This window comes from Triturus cristatus, chromosome 5_2 (assembly GCF_964204655.1).
Source record: "Triturus cristatus chromosome 5_2, aTriCri1.1, whole genome shotgun sequence".
In the NCBI taxonomy this organism is placed as follows: Eukaryota; Metazoa; Chordata; class Amphibia; order Caudata; family Salamandridae; genus Triturus; species Triturus cristatus.
In genome coordinates this window covers 386,013,116-386,036,638 of record NC_140588.1, presented here as the reverse complement: position 1 = coordinate 386,036,638, position 23,523 = coordinate 386,013,116, and positions in this window count along the sequence as shown.

Genomic DNA, 23,523 nt, shown 5'->3' with positions numbered 1-23,523 from the left:
TGCCATGCATTGGACGCAGAGTAGCAGACTGAATGATTTAAATTTTGTTGTGTTTGTTGTGCATGAATTTATGTAATTGTGCACTGCCACTAATCAACTTCCTACAGAACACACTATTTTTCCCGTTCTTGCAAATAAGAAATGTGTACTTCTCCTGCATCTTGGTGATACATTGCTTTTAATTCAATACAGGATGGGGACTCACTCAATCTGCGCAATGCGTATGACTGTGACACAACAGCACCGTCCATGATGATGATGGCGAAATAGACGGCCCGTTAACAAGATGAGATGGAACAGGTAATGATTGATGCCATGCATTGGCCGCAGAGTCGCAGACTGAATGATGTAGATTTTGTTTTGTTTGTTGCGCATGAATTTATGTAATTGTGCACTGCCACTAATCAACTTTCTACAGAACACACTAATTTTCCCCTTCTTGCAAATAAGAAATTTGTACTTCTCCTGCATCTTGGTGATACATTGCTTTTAATTCAATACAGGAAGGGGACTCACTCAATCTGCGCAATGCGTATGACTGTGACACAACAGCACCGTCCATGATGATGATGGCGAAATACACGGCCCGTTAACTTAAGATGAGAAGGAACAGGTAATGATTGATGCCATGCATTGGCCGCAGAGTCGCAGACTGAATGATGTAGATTTTGTTGTGTTTGTTGCGCATGAATTTATGTAATTGTGCACTGCCACTAATCAACTTTACAGAACACACTAAACTTAACTCAAGGTGAATTCAATTTTCCCCTTCTTGCAAATAAGAAATGTGTACTTCTCCTGCATCTTGGTGATACATTGCTTTTAATTCAATACAGGAAGGGGACTCACTCAATCTGCGCAATGCAAATGACTGTGACGCAACAGCACCGTCCATCATGATGATGGCGAAAGAAATGGCCCGTTAACTTAAGATGAGAAGGAACAGGTAATGAATGATGACAATTAATGGCATGCATTGGACACCTGACTCTGAGCTATTGGTCTTTGTGTTTGCGTTGTTTGTTTGTTGTGCACAAAGTGATGTCAAAGTGTACTAGTAGTAATCTATCTTTCTGTACACAATAAAGAATGACTCAAGTCAGTAATATTTATATTTCTACTCTTGTTGTGTCATAAAAATTTTACTTATACTGCCGGCCGATCTTCACAGTCAGTCAGTAAAAGTATCAGAGATGATGATGAAGTCAGGAGGATGTTTCAGGAGTGGCATAAAACGGAAAAGCCTAAAGGTAAACACGTCAACAACAACAACAGCAGACCCAAATGTCTGTGTAGAAGTTGAATAGAGTGTAGCGGTGGGATGACTGCAGTGCATTGATTTTACTAACTTAAACTGTAAAATGCTATGTTTGGAATGGATAATGTGCTTTGCGTTTGTCCAACTCTTTGAGAGAAAAAAAAGGACTCTAAAGTGTTAACGTAGGATGTGCTAATGCTAAGCACTGTGGGCCTGCTCTCTCCTGTTACTGTTGAAGGTCAATGCTGGAAACAGACTAGAGTAGAGATGATGCACATGCCACCTCGGAAAGTGTTCTTGTTGCACTACACCATCACTTGTGCATTTGTTTTAACTTTCTTTCTCAATATCCCCTTTGGTTTTCCATCTACAATTACAGGCCGGGCCTTGCCCTAAACTTTGTAAAACATTACAATGCATATTAATTACCTTACCAATCCATCACCTTTTTTTTTCCAGCCGGGCAGTGGCGAGGCGACACACCCAAGATTGATGGACGAGAGGAGCAAGAGGAATGCCGAGATGCAAATCCAGTCCACATTTTTGACCGGGATAAGACAGTAACAGTATCCACTTTTATCTTCTTTTAAATAATTTGATTAATATCTTGTATACAATCTTTACAACAGTGTGTTCTTGGAGTTCTTATCATCATTAGGTTTGCTCTGTGTTTACGTTTCTTCCCTACCAATATTTAAAATTTCTATTTGCTATGTGTTAAAATATTAAGGCCGGAACAACAGAACAAGAACTAGAAGTGTATGTAATCCGGGTCTCTCATCATCATGCATTCATTGCCTTTTTCTCCCTTAACATATGGATATGGTAGTCTTCAATGATTGTCGTTTGTTTGTCTATGTATGCATACTGTTTTTCTATGTCAAACCTTTCCCAAAAACCCCCTTCCCATCCATTCAACAAACCCTAACCCTCTTCCCCCGGGCTGTGTGACTTATTGTCGAGGTGTAACTAAATTAAATGTACACCAATACTTAATCACACACTTGCTGGGGCGGATGTGGTGAAAGCAACACTACTTCAATTTCAAGGCAGAGCGATGATCTTCTTCTGCTTGGCCACCCATGAGTAGGATATTTCAGAGGTTATTTTATTTAACAAAGGAACATATACCTCAGCATGAATTGCCGGCATTGATTGGATTTGTTTGTTGTCATTCCTCATATACAGCACTAACTGTTAGACTGTAGGCATAGTCAAGTGACTCGACACAACTATAGTTTGTAACTCTGTCTAGTAGGCTATCCTCCTAACCACCATTCAGTTTTTTTGTCAAATATTTGAGCATATTATTGTTGCTCGGTAAGTTCTGTACTGTACTTCATTCAACTACTCCTCTAGCAGTCTCTCAAAGCAGATTGACTGTCTCCTTTTCTTTTTTTGGAAATGCTGCCGCCCTGCCAGTGTCTACTACTACTACTATACTACCACCACCACCACCACCCCAATCATGGCATGTATGAAAAAGGAAACCATCTTCACCATCCAGCCAGTGCTGTGACACAGTTGGACATAAACATCAAGCACCGGTAAGAGACAAGTTTGGGGAGGCAGAATTAATAATGGACATGTCAATGATTTCGTTTTCACACACCAGTACAAAGAATGCATAGACTAGAGGACAGACTGAAAGTACTAGAAGGACCAGTCAATGAGTGAGGTGTGTCTCTCATCTATCTGTTTGTGTCTTATACAGTCAGCCAATTATTGAAATCAAACACAGGCTATGGGCGGCCATGCACCAGCAAGGAAACAGTGCGATGTTAAACAGTTACCCCACCTACAAAACATTAACAACATTGCATGTAACATAGAAAAATATATTTAATTTACCCTAACAAAAATAAACTAAACCCACAAAAGCTGACCCACCCCCCTACCTAACCCCAACCACTGTCCATAGTAGAAAAAAGTCTGTAACGCCCAAACGAGTTAAGAACAAGAATTAAAAAAGGGGCAGAACAGGATGACAGGGACTAACTGGTGGGGTGGGACTCGAGGAGGACACGCATCTGGCGCATCTCGCCCTCTAAACGGGCGACGCGGCGTCTAAGAGTGCGGCAGTTGCAGCCACAGTGGGGGGGGTACCGGAGATGGCACGGTGGCGGCGGGCAGCCGCCAGACGGTGGCGCCGTACTGCTGGAGGGTGGTGGCTGGGGCCCGGGCCACAGGAGGAGGCTTCCACAATTGCAGCCGCAGTCTCCTCCTCCTCCTCGGCTAAGACCACCAGCCGCCGGTATTCTTGCTGGATTGCCTCCAGCTTCCGGCGCCGTGCCTTGGCGGCCAACTCCCTTCGATTTAGTTTAGGACTAGCTGTGTATCAAAAAGAAAAAAACAAGACAATTGTAAAATATACTCTTAGAAAAACAGTAAGACAAGTTAATTATTTATACACATAGTGGCATGGCAGAGTAGCACTATAAAGCACAGTAGTACATAACATTTTAAATAGCGCCCGTCCTTCTTCCTTCCACCCGTCTTTCACTTTTTAGTTGAACAGTGCACCAGGTGCTCTTCTCCATAAAACTTTCAAAGCGGAGTTGAAATTAGATGAGGCCATTGGTTACACAATACTCCCGCTCCTATGCCAATTAAAGGGATTCTAGTCTTATAGTTCACACTTCAAACGTTCACAACAACTCATACTTACTACTTACGACATCGTATGGCGGGCGGACTTTGTCCGCCCGCCATCCTCATGCTAAAAAGGGTGGGGGTCCCGCCGTGGGGACAATTAATTAGGATGATGCGCCCGGCACAGTGGCTGGCGTATCCTGTTTTTTTTACATTCTGGTTGGCAGTGCCGAAAGCAATGCTAAAAATACATGTTGTGCTGCTTTTCCAAGCACAACATGACGGGCCCCGCACGGAGCCTGTCACATTTTGCTTGGAAAGGCGGGGGGGTACCATAGCATAGGTAGGTACCCTCCATGGGGGCACCCAAGCATACTCTGCAATGTCTGCATGCCTTTCCGTGGCGGACGGCAATGCCGCCACGCAAAGGCATTCCAAAATGCAGATTATATGGCTGGCGGTGTGTTCAGAGAGACACCACCGGCATATTGAACCCTTTTCCGCCTGGTCGACATGTGGGGGGTCTGAATAATTTCTACAGGGATGGCGGAGTTTGCCCCTGCGGTGTCGGCAGTGAATTCCAGCCGGCCCGGCGGGGGCAATATGCCCACCATCCTAATGGGGCCCTAAGTCACAACTGGACAGTATACATATACATACAGTACACCCTTGCAGTGAGTGTGCTGTCAAGTTCAACAATAGTTAAGGATTATGAATCTAACTTACCACCGCCTGCCACTGGTGCTGCCACTCCCCCTACCGCTCCATCGTCGGTATCGGCAGCAACTGCCGCATCCTCTCCCTCCGCGTCGCCTTGTTCGCTGGCCCCGGCACTGGTGGTCGGTAGTGCGCCTAGAAAACATTACACATTTATTAGGCGTCATATACACATCCCCCCTATTGATCAGTTGCAAGGTTGAAAAATGAGTTAATACTAACATACATCACTAGTACAAATCAGGTAGTAGTAGAGTAGACACTAATAGTTATATATGATCATTGTAGCCTTTGTTTAATTAGCCCTAGCCATGCTACCATTTTACCTTTGTGGCTTTTATTTTTGCACATGTGACGTTACCTTTACCTTGCAGCTTCTTAAGACACCTTTGAGCCCACATGACCTGCCTCACACTGCTACTGTCTAGTCTACGCGCTGCGTACAAGAGGTCCACAAACATTAACAAGCCACTTTTTTAGGAAGTACTGGTGTACTACTGTTACTGTTAGTCCATATTGCTTATCCATAGATGCTACACTTTTTGGCACGGCTGAGAAATGCTTGCAAGTTGCAATATACTAACGCACACCATTTCTTTTTTCGCATTACAGACGCAAGATTCCCTTCTACGAACCAGAGCTTCTGAATGATGCAACAACTACCAGTACTAGGTTCTTCTAAGGTGAGGGGTCCCTTCACTCACATCTTCTTTTATAAATTTATATAAACTAAATTGCTATGGGATGGTGGTGCTGCCTTCCACCACTGTTCAGTTATCATGATTTAATTTCCAACTGTATAAGTGTAACAATGTATATTGTTTTAATGTTATTGATTTTCCGGTTGGTGCTGCTAAGAAAACAGTGTACAGACCTTCTCAAATTGAAATAAACATTTTGAACTTACATAGACTTGGTGGTATTTGGTGTGGACTAACTTACACGAGTGAGCAAATTAAAGTAAGGGTGTGCATGTGAATTGCTTCCACGACTGAGAGGTTGGGTGTATTATGTTCTGGGTTGTCTACTTGTTGGGTATCTTGGGGGGAGGGTTCCGAGACCTAATAGTTATGACAAGACAGTACTATAGTCAAACAGTGGAATTGTGGTGGGTGCGGAATTTCTGATTGAGGTGTGCAAGGAAGGTCCAACCTACCATCACCAACATCCTATTTTCTGGTGCAAATGTATGTGCAAGATCCCTACAACAGTAGTATGTCCTATAGGATATCATATCAAAATAGTAATAAATCTGGTAGGGCTGTTGTTGCTCTGAATTTTCAAAGCCACAAGATCAATAAGAGTAAAAGTAGTACAAGACGACGACCCAACGGATTGGACTCAATGGCTCGAGCTACTGGTGAATATGAGTTTTATATTACAACCTTTCACAAAGAGTGGCACTGGCCAACTGGGCAAGACTAGCTACTACAGTACAGACAGACTAATAGTATGTAGTAGTAGTAGTACTCAGAGTCATCATAGCGGAGGCAGGGATAAGATTTTTGAAACCGTACAGATCGAAGGATAATTGGTGGTAAAAAAATAGCATTTGGAAACAAACAATAGTTCAGGAAAAATATGGGGCAGTAAAAGTTATGGAATAAGAAATATTATTAAAAACAAGAAGACTTACTGGGGCCAGCAGAGGAGCCCTCAGCTGTGTCCTCCTGGTGGTGTTGTTCCTGTCCCGCCAACTGCCCAGTCCCTGTCGGTCTGCCCCTGGGTGCTGATGAACAGGAAAGATATAAGAAAGAGACAAACATTGATGGATGGTGTCAAACAAATACAATATTTTTCAACAACGGTCAAAAAACACTTATGTAAACAACAATTGCAATAACTACATTGACCGATCTCATCTGGTCAACATGTAATATCGGGGGATTCGCAGTTCGACTACTTCAGTTACTATTTATCAACAGTAATCCAGTCTTCCATTCTGATTCCAGAAAACTAAGTTACAACTAAGCCTAAGTACAACGTACCACCCAACCTAGCCCACCTATTCCAGGCATGCCAATTGTACATTAAGTATGCATTTCCACTGTATTCCTCAACAATGCGTATGGTCAAATCATGGAGGACACATGAACATGACTACATTTTTTGTATACACCAAATTTTGGTTTGATTGATGCTGATCTGCTACTGCTAAGTAACTGCTAAGCCTACCACCACTCATTGAACAAACTAGAAAAGGTTCTAAGGACTGCCGTACTAGCAGCACGTCACGTAACTGAGTGAGGGGGCATCACGCATACCACTAACAAATTAGAAGCTCATACAAAGTAGTGTACCTAAACATCAATCCGCCCCTATCTATTAGTGACGGGACAAAGTAAGGAGTGGACTAGAGTCACTGTAGCATTACGTAACTTAATTTCTCTAAAATAAACTCGTAAAGAATCACGTTAAGCCAGCGCAAGCGCAAACGCAAATCTGCAAACAAGTAAGATTAGTAGTAGCGCAGAAGAGCACCATAATCACAGAAGACTTTTAAACGTTATTAACCTGGAATGTATTGTAAGCAGCAACATTCTAGCTGGTTGGAAGGAAAAAAAATATTCGCAATATATAACACAGAGCAGAAGAACAGACACAAAGTTGTAATTAAATATGTACTCACCAAGCCCCGGGACCTCCACTCCTAGCAGGTCCAGCAGGTCCTGCTCACGGTCCAGGATGTCGGACCACCGGTGCGTCAGCTGTGCCTGGGTGCGCCGGACCCCAGAGATGCGCGACACTGCCCGGCGCACCTTCCCCCACCGCTGCCGACGCTCCCGGAGGCCGTACCCGGACCCAGGCCTGCCACCTGCTGCCAGGGTTGAGGGGAGGTGGCGCTGCACAAAGAAAATTAGTGCAGCCAACTCCTCCTCCCCAAATAAGGTCCGTGCCTGCACCCCTTGTGGGCGCCGCCTTCCGCGAGGAAGGCGGTCGCGGCTCTGGCTGCGCCGGCGAACAGCCCTACCCTTGGACATGGTTCTGGGGACGGGGCGGGAAAGAAAAGGTAAAATAAATAAAGGAGTAAAGGAAATAAATAGCAGGCAATAGAAAGAGAAAAAGTAGCTAAAAAACAAAAAAAAAGTAGACAGAAACCAAAAATATAGAAGCAGGAAAATAGTTAGAGAAATAATAAGTAATAAAAATCCAAAAAAAGTGGCTATAAACAAAGGATTGAAAAGATTTTGGGAGGATTGAAAATCAGGCCCCAGAACCATGCAATAGAGTGAAAAACAAGATGGCCGCGCCCATTGCGACCACGTGCGCAAGTTCGCGCGATATTTTCTCCCCGAGCAAGCAAAAAGCAACGCGATCAAGTAAAAGCGGTCGCGAACAGGAAATATCGACCGCGAACGGGCGCGAACATGCATTGCGCGACCCGGAACAGGAAGTAAGCATCGCGAGAGGGCGGGACAAGTGAAAACAAGATGGCCGCGCCCTTGAGCAACCGCATGGGTAACTTGGCGACCCGCGATCACGCAAAAAATACCGTGAACAGGCGGGAAAAAAAAGGTCCGCGTCTTCGCGATATTTCCGGCGTGTTTGCAGAGATTTTTAGCATTTTCGCGATAATTTGCGAAAGTTAATTTCGCAAATTCCGCCCACCCCTAATTTAAACCCAACTTAGTCCACTTCTGGAGACCACATTGATACCGCTGACCAACCAGAATAAGTTGTCTATCATCTTCTAATAGGTACAGCTACCTCTCAGTGAGTATAACATATATCCTTGGGAGCACCGGTACTGGACCTACTCCTTTCTAATTTGCTCCCTGTCCCCCCTCTCATTATTGTGTTGCGATGTTTCGTTGGCACCTGCAGCATCGGTTCCTTACGACCCCAGGGGAGGTGATGCCTCTGCTACTTACTGCAGGGCAGGGGAGGTAGGACATCGGTTCCTTACTGTGTCGGGCGGTGACGTCACGGATGGCGGCGAGGTGTCGGTTCCTTACGACGGTGCGATGTTGATGGATTTGGGAGTCACCCACGATGAGGATCGGCTCCGCGTTGATGAAGCACCGGCATCAATGAAGTTATACCACAAAATCCTTTGTTCTCTGAAGGCAGAGAGTGCTTGTACCCAGCCAAAACCAGTTCTCTTTCACTGGTGCAGCTTCCTGGCTGGAGATGGAGACAGCATTGTTGTAGGCAGACCAGGCCCCTTCAGGTGAAAACAAAATCTCCTCTAAATCTTACTCTAAATGCAGCCCAGGTCTTTTCAACCCAGCCCTGACTCATCAGACTTCTGGAGCCACTACCCCTCTCCAGCTCCTGTAATCCAAAAGCCAGACATGTAATACACAAACCTAGCAGAGGCACACTGGGTGGTTAGGCAAGAAAATACATACTTTCTAAAAGTGGCATTTTCAGACACAGAATGCAAAAATCACCTTCACTAAAACATGCACTTTAACATTCTGAGTTCAGGCATACTATACTTTACTTTTCCATCTTGTTCCTAGGGTCAGTTATGTTTATAAGATGTTAAAACAAACTCCCCATTCTCTCCTATGGGAGCATATAGCTTTGCAATAGTGAAAAACGAAATTGGCAGTATTTCACAATCAGGACATGCCACACATACCAGGGCATGTCCTACCTTTCACATACAATACACCCAGCCCACAGGGGTACCTTGGGTCTACCTTAGGGGTGACATATGTAGAAAAGGGAAGGTTTAGGGACTGGCAAGTGTGTGCACTTGCCAAGTCAACATGGTAGTCCCAGACTGCACACAGGCTCTGCAATGGCAGGCCTGAGTCACATTTTACAAGCTGCTTCTGTGGATGGCACAATGAGTGCTGCAAGCCCACCATCAGCATATGTTCATTCATTCATTTTGATAACTTTATTTCGGTCGGAGACCATAAAAGCACAGAATAAATAACAAGAAAATTACACATTTCATTTAAAACAATGAATAGTGTCAAGTTAATACAATAGTTTAAAAATGTATTAAACTGATGTTATCAAAAGACTCATTTGGTAAAAGACAAAAGTGTTTAAAGAAAACTTTTCCTTCTGCGCCAGAACCCATGTAAAAAACGAGACATAGCAAAAACAATTGGGGGGTGAGTATCATATCTTAAGACCCTGTATGCGAGCATGCAGTGTCTAAACCCTAAGTTCTTGCAAATGGGAATGAGCCACTTTTTCCTTATTGAATGGTATGCAGCACAGAAAAACAAGACATGACATATATCTTCACTGCTATGATTACATGCCGGGCAGACTGCATTTTCCGATCTTGTCCATTTGCAGGTGAATACTCTAAGCGGTAAAGTACCATACCTCAACTGCAAATAAAGCTTCCTAGCAAGAGACGGATAAATTACATCAAGAAAGGCCTCTGCTCTTGTTTCTAGTTTTACTAGGAGAAACTCATTAGTGAGTTTCCCCAAAGAGCTTGAACCATGTAAGGTTGCTAATCTCAGCTCCCTTATGTGGCCTCTTAAATCAGGTTTAGAAATCCGTATGCAGGCTACCTCCGGTAGTTCCCAGAGATCGGTCCTGCCGATCTTTACACTGAGAGCCTTAATATGGGATAGCCATGAAATGTTCTTACTTTTAATTAATGGCCAGACCTCTAGGAATTCTTCTCTGAAAGGTGCCAGTTCATGCACCGTCCAGAGCCTTTTCCAGTAGAGTAAGGGTCGGAGAATTGCCAAGTCTTCAATTGGTTCTAGCCCCAGATCGAGGCGTAGGGGGATGAGCGGTGTACTTACAGGAAGGCCAACGAGTCTTCTCATAAAGCCCTGCTCAACCAGGGTTAATTTGGCAATGTTTTTATGGCCCCATAACTCCGCCCCGTACAATGAAGCTGTTCTAGCTTGCAATCGGTATATTTCAGCTACTGGAGCTGCTGGTTTATATACCGAGGCTTGCTGGACTTTGCAAAGGCCCCCTGCTATTTGAGACAGCCTCAGCCATGATTTTGCAATTTGAGGTCCCCAATCAAAATTCTCGGTCAACGTAATTCCAAGGTAGACAAAAGTCCTGACTCTCTCGAGGGGGGAGCCATTTAAGGTAGGATTTGGTCGAGTCTGTTTAGGAGGATTGAAGATCATGAATTTAGTCTTTTCTAGATTAATCTCCAAGCCTCTGGAAGTACAGAATGCCAGGAAACCATCCAAGATGCGCTGGATGCCCGATGATGTTTTAGATATCAGCAGAGTATCATCGGCAAACATCAGAGCGGGCACTCTGCCGGTAGCCAATCTTGGGGCGTCATTATTAGGGACATCAGCCAGGTGAGTAACAAGACCATTAATGTATAGGCTGAACAATGTTGGGGCCAAAACGCATCCTTGGCGCACTCCCTTCCTTACGGGAAAACATGAGGATAAATCGCCATGTCTCCCGCATCTAACCTGGGCATAATTACCACTGTGAAATCTAGTCAAGATATCCAACAGGTAGGGTGGGAGACCCATTTCTGCCAGGACTTCCCATAGTTTTTCTCTTGGGACAAGATCAAAGGCAGCTCGCAGGTCCACAAAGATGAGGTAGAGGCTGCCACCCTCTACTCTCGCACTTTTCCAATATAGAACCTGGAGCCGGAAGATCTGGTCAATGGTGGAAATCCCAGATCTGAACCCTGCCTGTAATGTAGTCAAAATGTTGTTATCATCCACCCATTCCTGTATTCTATCCAAGATAATCCTGCCCATTAGTTTCTGAGTGGTGTCAATGAGGCTAATTGGTCTATAATTAGCCGGCTTCAATGGGCAGCCTTTTTTGAATATGGGAACTATCTCCGCGCCCAACCAAGTGTCTGGCAAAGCGGCCCCCATCAGAATGGAATTGAATAGTACCACCAAATACGGGGCCCAGATTTTTGGTTGGGAGCGGAATAAGTCCGGTGGTATTTTATCCAGGCCAGGTGCTTTGTTAGAAAGGAGCTTGTTTATTGCGATTTCTACTTCTTTAAGAGTGATAGTCACAGGAAGTTCTGTCACAGGAGTGGCTACGCCCATCAACGATGGTTGAGGCTGGCATACATGTGAAGGTGCTAAAATAAAGGGGCGAGGATGAATCTCAGCATTAGATATGCTAGAATCAATTCCTCTCATCAAACTAGTCTCGAGAGGCATGTCTGTAGAAGAAAGGTCCTCCGAATCCCCATACAGTTCCCCAAAGTGGGATTCTCAGACTTGTGGAGCTATGTTTGTACCAAGGGATGGTACTACCCCATTCCCGTCAGAGTTCACAGTGGCCCAAAACGCCTTGGGATCTCTACATATAAGAGCTAATCTTAGATCCTCCCATCTTTGCTCCTCCCAATCCATCTTCCCCCTGGCGATAGCCTTCTTATAGTCTAGACGAAGTTTCTTTATGTTGGTCCTGTCATTACCTTTGATTGCCGCGAGCAAGTCCTTTTTTGCTTTTCTACAGGGTTCCTTGTACCAGGGGTGCGATCTAAGCTGGTGTTGTTTGTTTCCCACTGGGTTAAATAGGCCCCTCAAATTATTAACTAAGTGGGTATGGATCTTAGTTGAGTCACTCAGGTTGTCTATACCTACATCCCCCATTGCGGAGAGAGATGGCAAAGCTGTCTGATATACTTGCGCAAGTTTAGCAGGGGATTTAAAAAAATAGGGCCATTTTATTCTCCTCCTATTATTAGAGAGGAGTACCGGGAGTATAGGGCTATTTGAGTTGGGAGGAGGGTTAGTTAGACCAAAACTACCCGGTTTCAAAGTCAGAACAAGGGCGTTGTGGTCGCTATCTTGCCTGGGGTGGATTTCAAACTCTAATAAATTGCCCCAATGTCTTGCCTCCATTAATATATAGTCGATATTAGAGTTTTGGCCTGGTCTGTTGAACGTGGGATGGCCTGGGCAATCGGGTTCCAATCTCCCATTACAGGCCCTTAGGGAAAGTGCAAGAGTTAGAGATTTAATTTGAAGGACGAGCGGAGTCCAGGCTCTGACAGGAGACATCTGTGATTCACGTATATGCCAGAACTGATCTTCTTCGTCTGGCTCGCCCGTATTAGGAGACTCAAGGGGTTCAAATTGGCAGTTAAGGTCGCCTCCTATTATTAATTGCGGTGGGGGGTCTAAAGACAATATAAAATGCTTTAATGCATCTATTACACCAGATTCTTGGCCATTCTTGACTGGCCTTGAATAGACGTTTATTAAGGCAACAGATGGTTTGTCTTTTAGGGTTAAGAGGACGCATTGAACATCCAGGGAGTTAGTTGGAATCACGGTTGCCTGGGCTCCCAAATGAGTCCCTACCCAAATTGAAAGCCCACCCGAAGGCCTCCCTCTGCCACTTGTGGTTGCCAAAGTGTCGAAAGTGGCATAACCAATCCTTGAATTTTCTTCGGTGGCCCACGTTTCTTGCATAAGGCAGATGTCATGAGTACCTACAAAATTACTCCATTCCAAGTTAGATAACTTGTTTTTTATCCCCGCCACATTCCAAGACAATATTTTTATTCCCTCGCCTAGTGCTCTATTCCTTTTTACTGGGTCGCCAGGCGTAGGATCTGTGCAGACTTCAGTTGTTTGAGGGTTTGTTACTGTTGTGGCGCCCAGAAGGTTGACATTACACAGAAGATCATCGGGGGGAACAACCAAGTGGTGGTTTGTTTTATTTCCGCTCTTACGGTCAGGGGAGAAGATGCTGGAAGAGATTCTAAAATTGCACTCACATATCTATCCTTTTCTACAGCTGATTGGACGCCCATAGCTTTGTCAGGTTGGGGTACAGGACTCGAGTACACGACTGGTCAGTCCACCTCCTCCAACACACTGAATCTATTTTTTTGAGCAAAAAATGACAACAAGGGCATATTCTGGGTCTCTTCCACTGATCTAGGGTACAATTTGTTTTGGCCCCCCGCCCAACTCATACCCCTGATCTGTCCTACTCTATGCTGTGGAGCTGGATAGAAATATGACAGATGTAATGGGATGATTTGAGTGTTAGGTCTAAAGGGTGTCCTGTTGCAGATATAATTTACAGCAAGTGGATGTCTAAAATTGACAATGACACAATTTCCTATGATGGACTTAGGAGTAGGCCCGATCCAATCTAGTCTCCGAACACCCAGAATTTCTCCAGAGATGTTATAGGGGAGGGGGCTGTTTAAATTGAACCAGTGTATACATTTGTTTTTTAGATCCGAGAAATCCTCGTTCTTCCCTTCATCAGCATATGATTTACAGGCCCTGGGCACACATAGTGCACTGTACTAGGGTCTGACAAGTAAATCAAATAAGCCAATCATGGAATCACTAATCCATAAATAATTTACAAAGGGAGCACTTGCACTTTGGCACTGAACAGCAGTGACAAAGTGCCCAAAGCATCTAGACTAGCAAAAATGGAGTCCAACACACAGCAAAACACAGGAGGTAAAGGCAAAAATGGAAGGGAGACCCACTCCAATGGAGCCAGGTCTAACAGACATCCTGAACACTGTTCATTGAGTGTCAACTGTGTAATGCTTGCATGTAATACTAGTGTGTATAGTCACACCCACACGATCCACAAATACCTTTAGCAGAGTCCAATATCTCCTTCTCGATTCTACCTGGAGTCAAATATTCACATACAGTATGTCCAACCAGTGTTGAAACCTTTGAGGTATGTTGAAATGCTGTGACCACTGCAGCCCTGGGTTCCAGACTACCTCATGTAGTTACATCCCTCTGACTGGCTCCTCATCTGCAAGCCTTGTAATGATGCCAGAAGTCTTTAGCATATGATTAGGTTTTCAAGTTTTATTCAGCACTGCTATAAGAGCATGGTCATCCCTCAGCCAGTCAGCAACCAACTGTCTAGCTTGGAATGACAGCTCCCTAAAAGAATATAGAACATTACATATATTCCAATTCCTGTCACATTCTGCATATAACATGGAACACCACAAATCACAAAAATCACACTTAATGGGAAAAACACTAGCTATTTTGCCAAATTTGGTGTAATTCCAATTTTGGCTGTAGCTGTGTCTAATTTCCCTATAGTAAATTGCATGGCAAAAATGAATTTTGGGCTCCCCCATTTTTCCCGGCTCCCACGTGACACCTCACCTCAAAACTTTCCAGGAAGGAACTGGGGTGAGGAAGATGAAACTCTTTTTTTTATAATTTAATGAAGATTTGTCAAACTGTGCCAAAGTTATAAGCAAACCAAACAATCCATTTCCTACAGAAACATGGACCTAACTATAATCACCCAGTGATGTATTCAGTGAGAATCAGATATGAATATTGTTTTCCATTAGTTTGAAGACACACATAGTATTGTATTTAGCTGAAAACCTTTAAGGGTCTTAGCGGGCCCGGGAGCCATAATATTTCATATTATGTATTTCACATTTTCAGTAAGCAGTACCCTTGTTGTCAATCTTGGCAAAGGAAAGCAGGATTTTGTTAGAAGAAGTGAGTCAGTATTTGTAGATCTAAATGATATTTCTCCTTCAAGGTCGTTTTTTGCTTCCTTGAGGGGAAGATCCTGACACCTGCACACTGGATAAGTTTCTACTGGGAACAAAACATTCCTCTGACGTGGTATACCCCATTATCTTGCATAGAGGGAAATTGTACATATACTATGACAATTTTACGTATTTTTAGAGCATAGTTTCAACTGAGCCCTGGTCAGCTAAAATGGAAATTGTCAAGCAATTGTTGGAATTTAGGCTTCCGAAGTGTTGTGTTTTACTTTTAAAACTGGCATGGCACTGCTGCTTTCCATACTGCTTCATCATGGCGGAGTCTGCAACCTGATTAATAGCTATAATATCAAAGAGCAGGGCCTTTAACATTAGTAAGCTGAGGATAATTAGTAAGCTGTGCCAGTCCTAGCACAGCCATGCCATTATGATCAGGAATCCCCTGGCACATTGGCAGCCCTGGACATCAATGATCACTATCAGTAGGCTGGCACATTAAGCAGAACTCTGGTATATTTGAACAGCACCCTCAATGTATATAAATAGCACTCATAGTACAATGGAACGTTAAGAATCATATCAGCAGCAAAACACAATATTTGAGCAACAAGTATATTGAAAATAGCATGGTATGTAATTGAAAGCAACCTGGCATATCATACCATCAACTCTGATGATAATATATTTTCTGGCATACAAATTCTGGTTACAATTACATTGTACGGGAGCAGTAATGGTCATTATGTGATGCAACAGTATTTAAAATTGGTGTTTTTCCCTCTAGCATAGTATTTGTAATGGGTTTTGTTCCAGTGTCACCATAGATCACATTGTATCAGATATGCATTGCGACTCCTATGACACACGTTAAATCCCCTTCTATGCCTCCACTTTTCTGTATGTACCACTGACATGTTGTATGAGCACATATGTGATTTGGTCACAGCACCTGAGGTAGTTCAAAAGTTCATCAGGTCCCTGTCAGCGCTCTCTATAATGCCAATACCTTTAGTTTGCATACAAAATGTAAAATGCACACTTTAATCCCATGTTATCGAAATTTGGTAGTGCACCACAACAATCCTTTTGAGTCCTCCACTCCAACCTCCCCAGGCACCTTTTTTTAATGTTTTGCAAACACTGAAATTTGAGCAAATACTACCACCATCATTACAACTAGCATTCCCAGCAACACCCATACCACCACCATTACCACACTCAGGGCTGACTTAAGGGGAGTGCAACCGGTGCGGCGGCACTGGGTGCTAGCCTCAACTGGGGGCGCTGTGTTTAGCAAAAACATGATGTAAAAACAGCTGATGCAGAGTTCCTTGTGTGACCAGATTTCAGGCAGCAATAAAAATTTCAAGATACTCTTGTGATTAATGTTCCTGCTAGCTAGAGAGAGAGAGATCAGAGTTTTGTCTAGTGGCAATTTTGACTCACAGTAAAGTAGCATAAAGGGTTAATATGTCTGCTGCAAAGAACAGATCTTAATTTATAGTGGATAGCTGGGTCAATCAATCCTTTAATCAGGTATTTATATAGCACAGCTACTCACCCGTAAGGGTCTCAAGGGGCTGAGGGGGGAGGGGATGCTGATCCTTATCTGGGCATGGAGGTTCAGTTGAAGAGCCAGGTCTTGAGATCCTTCCTGAATTCGGTCAGCAAGGGTGATTGCCTGAGTGGAGGGGCAGGGTGTTCTAGGTCTTGGTGGCGAGGTAGGAGAAGGATCTTCCTCCGGTTCTGGTCTTGTTTATCCATGGGACGGTGGGCAGGGCAAGTTGGGCAGAGTGAAGCTGTATGGCGGGTGTGTGGATAGAGAGGCGTGGTTCCGATATGCTGGTCCTGCGTCATGGAGAACGTTTTAGGCATCTGTGAGGATCTTGAAGGTGATTCTCTTATTGACTTGAAGCCAGTGGAGTTGACGGAGGTGTTGAGTGATGTGGCTGTGGTGGGGGATGTTGAGGACCAGTCTGGCTGCTCCGTTTTGGACGTTCTGACGTTTCCTGAGCTGTTTCTGGGTGATGCAGGCATAGAGTGCGTTGCCATAGTCTATCTAGTCTGCTGGTGATGAGTGCATGGGTGACCGTCTTTCTGGATTCTGTGGGGATCCATCTGAATGCCTTTAGGAGTAGGTGGATCATGTGGAAACAGGATGAGGATACGGCGTTGATCTGGCGGTTCATTGAGAGTGAGAAGTCCAGTTCGATGCTGAGGTTGTGTGCGTGGTCCATGGGGGTGGGAGTGGTTTCCAGAGCAGTGAGCAACCACGAGTCATTCCAGGCTGAGGGGGCAGATCTTAGGATGAGTACTTCGGTCTTGTCCGAGTTGAGCTTGAGACAGCTATCTTTCATCCAGGTGGCCACTCACAGGCCCCCGCAGCCCCTGCGGTGCAAGGGAGCAAAGAGCTGCAGGGGGCCCCCTCAGCACAGTACTCTAGCCTAGGAGCTCCTGATTAAATCCGGAGCGGGGCCCTCCATGTGCCTTGCTTGGGGGCCCCCTCACATTTCGTTATGCCACTGCAGGTGCCACGACCTTCATCCCACTGTGGAGATTGTTTATGGCGGTTGTAGGTTCATTGGTGAGGGAAAGGATCAGCTGGGTGTCATCAGCGTCAGAGATGATGTTGAGTCTGTGGTTTCTGAGTGGGGCTCAGGGAGGAGCCTCAGAGACCAATGCAGCTGATCTTTGTAGGCTCTGAGAGGAATGGAGGTAGTCTGACTTGCTGTGTTCGGCCGGTGAGGAAGGAGTGGATCCAGTTCAGGGCCCTGTCGCAGATGCTGGTGTCGTGTAGTCTTGTGATCAGGATGCGGTGGGAGATGGTAACATAGGCATCTGAGAGGTCCGGTAGGATGAGGGCTGCGGTTTTGTCGTGGTCGAGGAGGGAGCGGATGTCGTGGGTGGCGGCGAAGAGACCTGTTTCAGTTCTGTGTTTGCTTCGGAAGCCAGATTGAGAGTTGTCCAGGACGTGGTTTTCCTTGATGAACTCCGAGAGCTGGCTGTTGATGGACTTCTCGATGACCTTGGCTAGGAAGGGGAGGGAGGAGATGGGTCTGAAGTTCTTGAGGTCTGTCAGGTCGGCGGATGGTTTCTTTAGCAGGGGTTTAATCTCTGTGTGTTTCCAGTCATCAGGGAAGGTAGTGGTTTGATGGAGCAGTTGATGGTGTGGTGAAGCTCTGAGGCAATGGCGGAGGCTGTTCTATGGAAGATGTGATATGGGCAAGGGTCCAATTGGGCTCCGGAGTAGATGCTCTTCATGGTCTTGAGTGTGTCTTCTGTGGTAAGCGGGGTCCAGTTGAGTGGATTAGTAAAGCCAGCATTTACAAGCGCTTTAAAACAAATCAAATGTATTTGAGAGAGGGGCTATGGAGAGATGAGGGACCCTTTTGCTGGGTGGTACTGAGGGAATCCTAGGAGGAGGTCACTGGGGGATGCTAAAAAAGACTGTTGCACAGGGCGCCACCAGGGCTAAAGTCGGCTCTGACCATACTACCATTCCCTGCCCCTGATTTTATGTACTGTGTTTCGTTGCAATTAAGCAAGGTTTGTGACATGAAAGTGAGAGGATGTAGCCTTACGGTTAGAGCGGTCGACCTCGAAGCTGGGGGGAACCGAGTTCAAGTTTGGCAACGCTCAACATCCTGTGATTCTGGGCAAATCACTTAATCTCCCCGTGCCTAACAAAAATTAATGTGTTCTTCTGTGACAAAACTGGTGCTCATGTAAAGCACTCTGATCCAATCAATCAATCAATCAGGGAATTATAAGCGCGCTACTCACCCGTGAGGGTCTCAAGGCGCTGAGGGTGTGTCCACAGATCTGTTTAGCTGAAGAGCCAGGTCTTGAGGGTCATCCTGAAGGTGTTCAGGGAGGGAGCGTATCTGATGTCTGCCGGTAGCTCGTTCCAGGTCTTGGTTGCAATGTGAGAGAAGGATCTTCTGCCTGCTCTGGCTCTGTGGATGCGTGGGATTTCGGGCAGTGCGAGGTTGGAAGATTGGAGGTTTCTTTTCGGTACGTGGAAGTTGATTCTGTCATTGAGGTATTTGGGTCCGTTGTTGTGTGAGCATTTGTAGGCGTGAGTGAGGATTTTGAAAGTGACTCTTTTCTCCACAGGGAGCCAGTGGAGACTTCGTAGGTGTTGGCTGATGTGTTCGTGTTGAGGGATGCCAAGGACGAGTCTGGAGGCGGTGATCTGTATTGTCTGGAGTTTGCGGAGTTGGGACTTGTTGATGCCGGCGTAGAGTGCCTTTCCATAGTCCAGTCTGCTGGTGATGAGTGTGTGGGTGACTGTCTTCCTTGACTCAGGGGGGATTAACTTGAAGGTCTTGCGGAGGATGCAGAGGGTGTTGAAGCAGCTTGAGGTGACGGCGTTGACCTATCGGTTCATGGTGAGGATGAGTCAAGTATGATGCTGAGGTTCTTGGCATGGTCTGAGGGGGTAGGTGGGCTTCCGAGGGTGGTCGGCCACCAGGTGCTGTCCCATGCAGAAGGAGTGGTACCGAGGACGAGGACTTCTGACTTCTCGGCGTTGAGCTTCAGGCAGCTGTTGGTCATCCAGACTGTGACGTCATGCATTCCTTTCTGTAAGTTGAGTTTGGCAGTGGTGGGGTCTTTGGTGAGGGAGAGGGTGAGCTGGGTGCCTTCGGCGTAGGATACGATGTTGAGGCTGTGTTGTCGGACGATGGTTGTGAGGGGGGCCATGTAGATGTTGAAGAGGGTGGGGCTCAGTGATGAACCCTGTGGGACTCCGCAGGTGATTTTCATGGGGTCAGAGAAGAAGGGTGGGAGTCTAATCCTTTGGCTTTTACTGGTGAGGAATGATCTGATCCAGTCCAGGGCTGTTCCTTGTATGCCTGCGTCGTGTAGTCTGGCGACTAGTGTATGGTGGAAGACGGTGTTGAATGCCGCTGATAGGTCAAGTAGGATGAGGGCTGCAGAGTGGCCTTTGTCCAGGAGGGTGCGGATGTCATCTGTGGTGGCGAGTAGGGCAGTCTCTGTGCTGTGGTTGCTTCGGAATCCGGATTGGGACGGTTCGAGGACGGCGTTCTCTTTAATGAATCGTGTCAGTTTCCTGTTGACTGTTTTCTCTGCAACTTTGGCTGCGAAGGGGAGGAGTGAGATGGGCCAATAGTTCTTTAGGTCGGTAGGGTCAGCTGTGGGCTTCTTGAGCAGGGGTCTGGCTTCTGCGCGCTTCCAGTCATCTGGGAACTGGTGCCTGTTTTGAAGGTGGTGTTGATTGTGCATTGTAGTTTGAGTGCAATGGCGGCCGCGGCTCTGTGGTAGATATGAGGGGGGCAGGGGTCAGTGGGGGCCCCTGAGTGGATGCTTTTCATGGTCGAGGCGGTGTCTTCGGCCGTGATCAGTGTCCAGTTGGAGATGGTGGGCTGGCTGGTGTTTCTGGGGGGCGGGGGCCGTCTGTGGTACCTGGTGGATGGTCGATGAAGTTGTCGTGGAGGTTTTTGATCTTGAGGTGGAAATAGGTTCCAAGCTTGTTTCAGAGGTCTTGGGATGGGGTGATGTCTGTGGCTTGGTGAATTCTTGAATGACACTGAATAGTTCCTTGGAATTGGAGGAGTTGGCCAGGATTTTGTTGTGGATGAAGTTCCTCTTGGTGGCTCTGATCTGGTTGTGGTAGTATGTCATGGCGTCCTTGTAGGTGGTGTGGTTTTCGGTTGTCTTGGTGTTTCTCCAGTTCTTCTCCAGGTGTCTGCAGGTGTGTCTGGCTTCTTGGAGAGCGGTGGTGAACCAGGCGGCTTTCCAGGGGAGTTGTCTGTCGGGGTTGCGTAGCGGGCGAGCTCGTCTGTGCAGTTGGAGGTCCAGGTGTGGAGTTCTCTGGCTGCGTCACTTGCGTCGGGTGCCCAGGTGTGGTTGTCTTGGGTGAGGGTGGAGTTAAATTGCTCGTCGGTAACCTTGCTCTAGTTCCTTCATGGTGGGCATGGGGCTGGTTTAGGTGCCTTGGATTTGTTGATTGCGAAGTGTACGCAGTGGTGGTCAGTCCACGGCGACTGCGTTGTGTGGCTGAATTGGACGCTGTTTCCTGCTGCGAAGATGGGGTCGAGGGTGTGTCCTGTTCTGTGGGTCGGTGTGTTGATGGGTTGTTTAAGTCCGATGCTGGCGAGGTTGTCACAAAGGATAGTGGAGTTGGTGTCGCTGGGGTTGTCGAGGTGGAAGTTCAGGTCTCTAATGAGTATGTAGTTTGTTGAGGTGATGGTATGGAGTGCGATGAAGTTGCTGATGGTAGTGGCGAAGGGTGTTTGGGGGCCGGGGGGTCTGTAGACGAGGGTTCCTCAGAGTGTGGCTTTGGAAGTGCAGGTGTTAGGCGAAGGGGAAAGTTTCGCTGGAGGTGGTGAAGCAAAGGGTGCTCTTGTGGGCGATGGCGAGGCCCCCTCCTGGGTGGTTGAGGCAGTCTTTCCTTTGGATCTTGTATCCGTCTGGGATGGCGGTGCTGATGTCAGGGGCGAAAGATGCGTTGCTCTAAGTCTCTGTGAAGAAGGCGATGTTGGGCGAGAGAGAGTCGAGTAGGTTCCAGATTTCCATGACGTGTTTGTGTATGGAGCATACGTTGAGGAGGATGCATTTTAGGGTGTCGCCTGTGCTGGTGTCAGCGGTGTTGGAGGCCAGGGTGGCGGTGAGGGTCTGGCGGCAGTGGAGGCAGGAGAACTGGCCATGGGTTGTGTTCGGCGAGGCCTGTTGGCACTCTCTAAGTCTTCCAGGGTTAGGGTGCGAGGAGGGTGGTGGTGTCGTAGCGATGGGTAGTGGGAGGTCCAGGGTTCCTGGCACTGGTCGCGGTCGGGTCGCAGACGGGTACAGACGGGCTTGCCTTTGGCGCGCAAGCGGCACGACCGCGCTACACCCACCATTAAGTAGGGAAGGTGAGAGGAAGGAGAGGCTGGGAGGCAGGAGCGGGGGAATTCTGGTGAAGAATTCGGAATTCCGGGGGGAAATTCCACAGGGGCAGCAGCGGTGAAAGGCGAAAGGAACAGGCAGGCACGAGAAAATAAAAACAGTGGTGGAATTAGAGCAAGACACAGATGGGCACAACAACAGTGGCACAACAAGGAAAAATTAAGGAAAAAAACGGCTGAGAAAGGTTACGGTGGTTGCAGGCAGTCTGGTCTCAGTAGGAGCGGGCAGCAGGAGCGGGCAGCAGCCTCGAACCTCACAAGGAGGAGGTCGGGTCTGGAGGCAAGAGACGGCACAGCAGAGCTGCGGGGAGACAGTGGATCTAGACCGAGGTTCGGAGGTCTTACTCGATGTCTTGGGTCTAGTTCGCGCTATATAAAACTCTAAAAAAAGCAGAAACACGTAGGCAGGAACATAAGTGTAGTAGTGAAGACGGGAAAGACAAAAAAGTTAGTTCAGAGAGAGGAAACGATACAAGACAAACTGAATGATAGAAAAATTATGAGAAAGATCAGATGAGACAGGACAGTTTACTTTATGATGAATGTCGCCATTTTAACTGTGCCACGGAGAGCACGTGCACGCTGTTCATGACAGAACTTCCATGACAAAACTGATATGCGAAGCACTTTATTTAATGGCGATAATATCATTCAGGGGAGAGAAGCCAAGACTAGTATAGAGATTCTCGGGGCCGTGCAGTACCCTTTAAGTAAAGAACTGTTTAAAAGCCCATTCTCCTTATTAGAATCTGATGCGGTAAATTCGAGCACGCATTTACAATTCAGATGCCATTCCTGAGGGACTCCCATTTAACGGCTATTCATATGATTTATTTAGAGGCGCGCGTCACTTACTTATGCTGGAGATCGTTAGGTATAATGCACATATATTCAGAGAGATCAAATGTTTATCATCATTAACACAATGAAGTCGTTTGCCATCCCTGACACCCACTAATGTCCCGACTGATTCTGCCCACTCGTCATTTTCCCGACCTAAATCCCAGCTCTCTCTTTCATCTCAAATTCTCGGGGCCTCCCACTCATCAATCATAGAAATTTAGCTGTTGGCAGGCGAGACTAGGCGGAATAATTATCCCAATGGAACAAAAGCGGGCCCTGTCGTGCTTGGAGGCGGGTGGTGAGGGTGGGGGAGTGGGTGGACAGCATGCCCCCCTTGGAAGCGGTAATGGTGTTTAATGGGACAACAAGCTGCCCACTGGAAGCCAGCACGGTGTCACTGCCCATCCTGAGCATTCGGTGGTGCAGGGAGCCTTGCCGGCTGCTCGCCCCATTAATACCGCTGGCCCTCCGTGGAGCCAGGTAGCCACCAGCTGAGCAAGAGTCAAGGAGGTAACGCCGAGCCACCTGCTCTGTCATCGCGAGAGTTTGAAGAAAATCTTCAAATAACGTATACAGTTTAAGCTGTTCTCTCTGATATTGTGTTTGGACATATGAAAGCAGGGCAGTGATAAACCAGGGGCGTTCAGAACTTTTAAACGGCAGTTTGAATATTTGTATTCAGTTTATGTGACACAAAAGCCGAGAAAACCGCATTTGTAAAACATCAAGTCAAATTCTTAAAACATCTGCTCCACGCTAGAGTCCGGTCAATAGTGGCCACATTG